This window comes from Pelodiscus sinensis, chromosome 7 (genome assembly GCF_052426305.1).
Source record: "Pelodiscus sinensis isolate ZL-2025 chromosome 7, ASM5242630v1, whole genome shotgun sequence".
Lineage (NCBI taxonomy): Eukaryota > Metazoa > Chordata > Testudines > Trionychidae > Pelodiscus > Pelodiscus sinensis.
In genome coordinates, this window is record NC_143058.1 from 76856834 (window position 1) to 76864561 (window position 7728).

The 7728-nt window shown below is 47.5% G+C and overlaps 1 protein-coding gene across 1 annotated transcript in view; it reads right to left on the reverse strand.

Moving 5' to 3' along the window:
* The window catches only part of INO80D (INO80 complex subunit D), an 80330-nt gene extending 72680 nt beyond the window's left edge, over positions 1-7650 (reverse strand). The window contains exon 1 of the mRNA XM_006129023.4: positions 7511-7650. The gene's annotated coding sequence lies outside the window, so the exon portion shown is untranslated. The remainder of the gene's footprint in view (positions 1-7510) is intronic.
* Positions 7651-7728: the final 78 nt, after the last annotated feature.

Sequence of the window (7728 nt, forward strand, 5' to 3'; positions counted from 1 at the left end):
GTGCATTGTAAATTGGATTGCAATTATCTGTCTGAGGCTAAAAGATGTATAATTATGAGGACTAAGTTTAAAGATTCCCATCATAGCTTCCAAACACTTGTCGTCATTAAAGATGTGTCTTCAATTTGGATGTTTTGTATTTTTAAGTCTTTAGTGTGGATTTAGTGTTATGATATTTGTTGACACGTATGCACAGCATAATGACAGATACATGTATTTTCCACGTATGAGTTTCTAAAATGTGCCAGTTTGATGGCCAGGGAGAACAAAGTTGTTTATCTACTCACAGAACAATATAGCAAGGAAACTATTTGGGCTAGTTCCAACAGTATTCCTCACCCTGACCTGGAAAACCCATCTCTAGGTATAAGAGGTTTTCACTCATGATAATCTTTAGCTTCCCTGCTGAGACTGCCAATAAAAGCATAGCAATTTTAGTAGCTTGTGTGACATGGATTTGATCTTCTCAGAACTGGACTGAGACCATCCCAACTCATCACACAATCCAGCCATTTGAGAGCCACTATACAGGAATAATTTGCAGTTGTTACTGATAAGAGCTAGATTAGAATCAGTGATAGAGCTAAAATGTTCAATTTCATATTACCAATGTTGTATCATCTAGTCTTTCCTTTGTTTTCTGTTCTACAGAGAAAAGTCATACCACACTTCATTTTGATCTTCATCAGCATCATAAATCTACAGCCATTTATTCACATCTAATCGTTAGTTTAGTTTAATTTAACAGCTCAGGTCACTACTACACTAAGTCACAAAACCAAATCTGCTACAATTCTGGAAACAACTGAATAAAAATTAAAAGACTCCATTAGCCAGACAGAACTATCATCCATCTTCTGATAGAAGAAACTTCTAGTATGATGAAGGAAATGACAGTAAGCTACAACAGTTAGCAAAACATCGTTTGAACATCCCTGGCCTAGGGATGAGACCGACTATTCGACTCTCTGATAAGCAAATGCTTATCGGATAGCTGACACACTAGTCTATCAGAAAGAGGAAGCAAGGGGGGGAAACGGAGGGGGTGCTTCAAAGCAGCAGTGCCGCGTGGAGCCTGGGGCCAGAGCCTGGGCTCCACATGGTGCTGCCGCTTTAAAATGCCACGTGCAGCTCAGGGCCAGCTGGGAATGCAGCCCAGGGGCCAGCTGCACACAGCGTTTCAAAGCTGTAGTGCCACATGGAACCTGCGATCAGCGGGAGTCCCTGGTTGGCCCCGTACTCCCCGCAGCGCTTTCACTTTTGAAGTGTAGCTTTTGCTACACTCCAAAGGCAGAGGTGCCCTTATCGACTAATCGAATAGTCAATGCAAATTGCACCAACTATTCAATTAGCCAATTCATCTAAATTTAACATCCCTACCCCAGCCCTCATGTGTAAGACTTTTGAAGAGCCATACCAAAAGCAACAGTGCTCCATGTGAGTATCAGTGTTCACTCAAGATCCATTTGAGAGATTGAGGCTCGTTGGGATACAACAGTGACTGATCAAACATATGCACATACACAGACACGCTCTCCCTAAAAAATGTTGCCATCGTTTAAGAAAACAAAAAAAAGTAATACTTGATACTGAATGTTATTTTAGGAAACAAAATGATTCAGGTCCTATATGGCAGCTGCATAGTCATGCATAGTCAGATTTTAGAAACATTTTAATTCAATCACAGTAGCATTTCCCCCCCCCCCAATTATCTGTAATTCTATATTTGACTTTTTTCATATACAGGCAGTCCCCGGGTTACGTACAAGATAGGGACTGTAGGTTTGTTCTTAAGTTGAATCTGTATGTAAGTCGGAACTGGCGTCAGCCGCTGATCAGTTTCAACCGCAGCTGAATCTGGACGCCAGTTCTGACTTACATACAGATTCAACTTAAGAAACCCAGGTGTCCCCAAGTCAGCTGCTGCTGAAACTGATCAGCGGCTGATTCCAGGAAGCCTGGGGCAGAGCAACTCTGCCTCGGGCTTGCTGTAGTCAGCGCTGGTCAGTTTCAGCAGCGGCTGACTTGGGGACGCCTGGGGCAGAGCAGCTGGGGTGCTGCTGGGTTACTCCAGTAGCACGGCTCCTCTGCGCTACTGGAGCAACCCAGCCGCACCCCAGCTGCTCTGCCCCAGGCGTCCTGATTCAGCCGCTGCTGAAACTGACCAGCAGTGGCTGAATCAGGACGCCTGGGGCAGAGCAGCTGGGGTGCTGCCGGGTTGGTCCGGAGCGGCGCTGCAGGACCAACCCGGCAGCCCCCAGCTGCTCTACCCCAGGGGTAGGCAAGAAAAGCCTGGTCTGCTGGGGGGGGGGGGACACTAGCTGCACACCCCCCCCCAGCAGACCAGGGAGACGGGGGTGGCGGGACCGCCCAAGTCCTCCCTGCTGACCTGGGAGACGCGGAGCAAAGCCGCAGAGCACGCGGGCAGCGGGACAGTCCAGGCGCGCTGCGGCTGTCCCACTGCTGGCGTGCTCCCAGGCTTTGCTCCCCATCTCCCTGGTCTGCTGGTCGGGAGACGGGGAGCAAAGCCGCGGAGCACGCCCACAGGGGGACAGCTCAAGTGCGCCCGGGCTGTCCCGCTGTGGGCGTGTTCCAAGGCTTTGCTCCCCATCTCCCGACCAGCAGACCAGGGAGACGGGGAGCAGCTTTTCTCGCCCCAGAGGACGGGGGCGGCGGACCGCGGCGCATCTGGGCTTCCCGCCGCTCCCGTCCTCCGGGGCGAGAAAAGCCCCGTTCGTAACTGCGGATCCGACATAAGTCGGATCCGAGTAACTCGGGGACTGCCTGTATTAAAATCTACCTAGGAAGCTAGAAGTGACAACCTTGTCCTCATTTTGTCTTCTCGGAACAATTAGGGCTCAAAGCCTGGAGAAAGTGGGTGTATGGAACCAAAATATATTAAGGGGGAATGTAGTACCTTTTGGTTCAGTACTGATCAATAGAATTAAATTTTAAAATATACTAAAATGTAGTAAAATAAGAGTTACTCTGATTAATAATAGACAATGTTTGGATTACAACTGGGAACAGCAAACGGACCTATTGAGAAAATAACTTTCATCAATACAAAACTGAAGGAATGCTTCTATTTGTCTCCTTTGGAAAGTGACCAGAAGTATGGATTTTAATTCTAGCTTATCCATTTTACCAAAAAGTCAGCACATGGAATAAGAAGTACAAACACATGGCTTTTTAATGTTTGTGCAACTATTTAAGATGGGGAAGTAGGCAGTTAAACTACAAACAATAGTTACAGTAGGAGAGCTCTGTAGAGCAAGATAGCCTGATACTGCAAACCTTATTCAAAGAATCACAGAATCATAGAATAATAGGACTGGAAGGGACCTCGAGAGGTCATCGAGTCCAGCCCCCCACCCTCAAGGCAGGATCAAGCTCCGTCTACACCATCCCTGACAGATGTCTATCTAACCTGTTCTTAAATATCTCCAGAGAGGGAGATTCCACCACCTCCCTTGGCAATTTATTCCAATATTTGACCACCCTGACAGTTAGGAATTTTTTCCTAATGTCCAATCTAAACCTCCCCTGCTGCACTTTAAGCCCATTACTCCTTGTCCTGTCCTCAGAAACCAAGAGGAACAAATTTTCGCCTTCCTCCTTGTGACACCCTTTTAGATATTTGAAAACCGCTATCATGTCCCCCCTTAATCTTCTTTTTTCCAAACTAAACAAGCCCAGTTCATGAAGCCTGGCTTCATAGGTCATGTTCTCTAAACCTTTAATCATTCTTGTCGCTCTTCTCTGTACCCTTTCCAATTTCTCCACATCTTTCTTGAAATGTGGCGCCCAGAACTGGACACAGAAGTATTCCCACAGAATTATTCATGTCAGTTAAGATTGCAAGATCAGGAGCTAGGTCTTCTGAATGATCATTAACACAGATATCAGCATTTAAACATAAATGCTAAAGCCCCAATCCTACAGTCAGACCCACAAAGGCAGAGACATGTGCCCACTCAGAACCACATCAAGAACTACATGTGCTGCTCTGCTGGAGCACACTGTCTTTGCAGGGTAAAAGTCTTTGGGAAAAAGGAACAGATTGAATCTTTCCACTATTATAACATTAAAAAAACAAAGTTATTGTACTGGTACAATATAAATGTCAAAACAAACTAGAATCCAGTGAGAAAAGAGGTGAAGGACAGACAGTGAAAACCTTTGATAACTCAGAACATACGCTCCTGAAAAGGCTTCCTTTGTAACTTTAACTTGCACAATTTGAAAGTGAACAGTCTTTAGAAAAATTCTGCAATATATCTAGCAACTATTCTATACCTACATGGGGAGGACCAGGACATTATGAATTATTTATTTTAAAGAATTAAATTATGCACTTATGTGTAAGGATTAATAAAAATCAAATTAAGTACTTTTATTCAATGCTGTTAAGACTTGCACATGAGTTTTACCTTTACACACTGTGAATAGCAGCACTGATTTCAATAGGACCCACTTACAGTGTGTAAAGTAAGTCAGCAGAAGTATTCACAGAGCAGCTGATTAAAATGTCACAGCTCTACAATGGAGCTTTGGTAATTTACATCAAATAATGTGTAAAAATAGGCACATGCATAAATGCTTGCAGGATCAGAACTGACATTTTCAGCAAAATGTAAATCACACATAGCAAAAATATATATAGATATATCTACACACACACACACACACACACACACACACACACGAAATACTGGGGTGTATTCTTAATATTGTTAGTGTCTATAATTTTTCCAAAAATCAAGAATAAGTAGAAACTTTGTATAAAGTCATAGTCCCAATGGTTTCCAGGTGCCAGGGTCTCACAACAGAATAGTGCTCCAGAGGTTGGGTTATCAGACAGTGTAATACTTTGCCAGTAAAGTCTTGGCATGAACAACTGTTGATACAATGGAAGGCAATATATGGGTAAGACATATTGCTCTAAATTTACAAGACAAAACTAACAAGTGGCAAATCAAGTCCCAAGAAGTGCTCACAATGGGGAACAAAGACATTTACTGCATATTGCTACATAACAAATTGGTCATTTTGAAATCAGAAAATGGAAAATCAGGTGTCAAGCCAAGCATATTTTTGCTTGCAAAAATACTTCAAAGTTATTTGTACAAAGCAATTAATAAATATTTTAAAGTACACTGGGACAAATCATGGGCTCTATTGCTATTAAAAATCAAAGCTATTTCTCCTATGCTGTGCAAGAGGCATATGTCTCAGTGAACCCTCTTTTCAATTACAGCTACCACTCATGACTTTCCCCCGGAAATAAAAACTGTGCTTTTGTTTGCAGTTTCATATACTAGGATTTTAAACCAGGTTCCTGAGGAAGAATTATACATATTAAATTCATTACTTGCTATTATAAAAGACTGATAAATCAGGTCCTGATCCTGTAAGTAGGGGTTGAAATTAGGGATGTTAAATAATGATTAATTGAATAGCTGATTAACCTCATGAATTCTTAACCGTTACTCAACAATTCTATAGTCCTTGGGGGTGAGGCTGGCAGCCAGTGCGTTCTGGCCCCACTCCTGAGGAGCCCCCTGCCACTCCATGCTGCTGCCTCTGTATAAGCAGCAGGCCATAGATGGTCCGCGAGGGGAGCCAGTTTAAAAACCAGCTCCCCTCACGGACCACCTGCCTGTTGCACCCTGCTGCTGCCTCGAGACAGAGGCAGCAGTGCAGGGTGACAGCAGCCCCTGTCCCAAGGGGCTGTCTGAGCTCCCAGACCTGGCACGAGTCAAAACTGAGCCATGCTGCCTGCCCGCCTGGCTCCTACTACACTTTAAATGCAGAGCTGCAGGGGGGTAGGTCCCAGACCCAGTGCAAACCAGGACAGGATAGGCCTGGGCTACCTGCCTGCCTGGCTCCTAATTCACTTTAAATGCAGAGCTGCAGCTGGGATAGGTCCTGGACCCAGCGCAAGCCAGAACTGAGCGGGGCTGCTGGCCAGCCTGCTAAAAAATTTACTGGTGGAGGTCGGGGGGGGGGGGAATGTCTGTAGTCTACAGTATTAACCTGTAAGATTTTGCTTATCTGTTAATCAACTACACTATTCCATCCCTAGTTAAAATTCCATACAGACATAATGACTTGCACACAGATTGTCAGATTCAGATTATAGGATGACATTCTGAGTATAAAAACACACCCGAATGCAAAAGTTTCTCTTTTCTTAGTTATCAAAGAAAGGTCTGTAGAAACATCTTTCCCTTGACTTTTTATTCAAAACTGACCAAAGGCCACAACCTGTGAACATGTAGTACCAAGCACAGATTTTATATAAATTAAGTAAAAACTACCCAAGATAATTGTTGGCAGGATCAGGCCTCAAATGAGGAGGAGTTTACACATCCCATTCACAAATCTAGAGTCAGACCAAGAACTGGGCAAGTGTCAGTGTGCTTTTGGTCTACCATTGACAGCACCTGCTCTCAAAACACAGAAGTCAGTTGGAAAGATGGAATGACCCAACAAGACTATAGAATTTAGAGGGGGCACTAAAGAAAGATTTGTTCAGACCCAACATTGTAGACCTAGGGGAAGTCAAATGTTGCAAGGCTGCTTCCAGTGAGACCAACCCATGCCCATCTGAGAACTCTGCAGCTCCCAAAACCTCTGCCACGAACCAGGGAGGGAGCCCCCTAAAAAGTTGCGATGCTCACAAAACAACTCGCAGCACAAACTGCCATGCACATGGTGGAGGAAGTGATAATGGAGCAGGAGGGAGACGCGGGTGGGGGTGGGGAGGGTCCAGTCCTCGCTCAGGAAAGCGGACAATAGCCTCCCGGAGGTTTGGCTTGTGCACAGAAGCCGCGGATGGAAAACGGGCCGGTTCCTGGGGGGGGGGGAGGGGAACCTTAAACTTTCAAGGCCGCCGGCTGCTGTGAACGCCCCCTCCCCCACCACTCCCCGCGGGACCTGCCTCCCGCGCTGCCATGGGGGAGGGGTGTTGGTCTCCACCCCGAATGATAATTAAAATAACTTCGTTAATTGCACGAACCCCTGAAATGCCCCCTCCCCCCACGCGCCGCGCCCCCCACGTCCCCGTGCACGGAGGGGGGGGGGGGAGAATCCGGCCCCCGTCCCGGCCTCGGCGCCCCCCCAGCCCCGCGGCGCCCCGGGCAGGAGCCCTCCCGTCCTCGTGAGTGGGGGGCCGCAGCGGGGGCCCGGCGGGGGCGGGGAGCGGGTAGGCCCCGCTGGGCTGAGGCCTAACCGCCCCCTTCGCCGCCCGTAACCTTACATTCAGCCACACTGAGGCGCCGCTCCGCGTCCCCCGGGAGCCCGCGGCCGCTCCCCCCTTCCCCCTCCTGCCTCCCTGGCGCCCGAAACTCTTAAAAATCGCTCCGACACCCCTCAGCCCCACTGCGGCCTACCGCGCCCCGCCAAATCCCCGGGCTCGCGTAGTCCGCCCGGCCGCCCGCCCTGCCCCCTGCGCGCCGCCTGCCGCGCTACGCGAGCCCGAGGATGCAGGCCGGGCCTGGCTTACCTTTCCAGCTGCTTTTTTTTTCTCCTCTCTCGCCTCTCCCCCCTTTCCCTCTGCTGGGCTGACAGACCAGAGTTTCCTCCCCAGCAGAGGGACCGGGAATGGGCTCGGGCTCTGTGCTGAGCAGCTGCTGCCCCCCTGGCTCTGAGGAGATCCTGCTTTTGGGGGGAGGACGCGTTGGGGGGCTTTTTATTATTTTAAAAGTACAAAGTGCTCAGAGG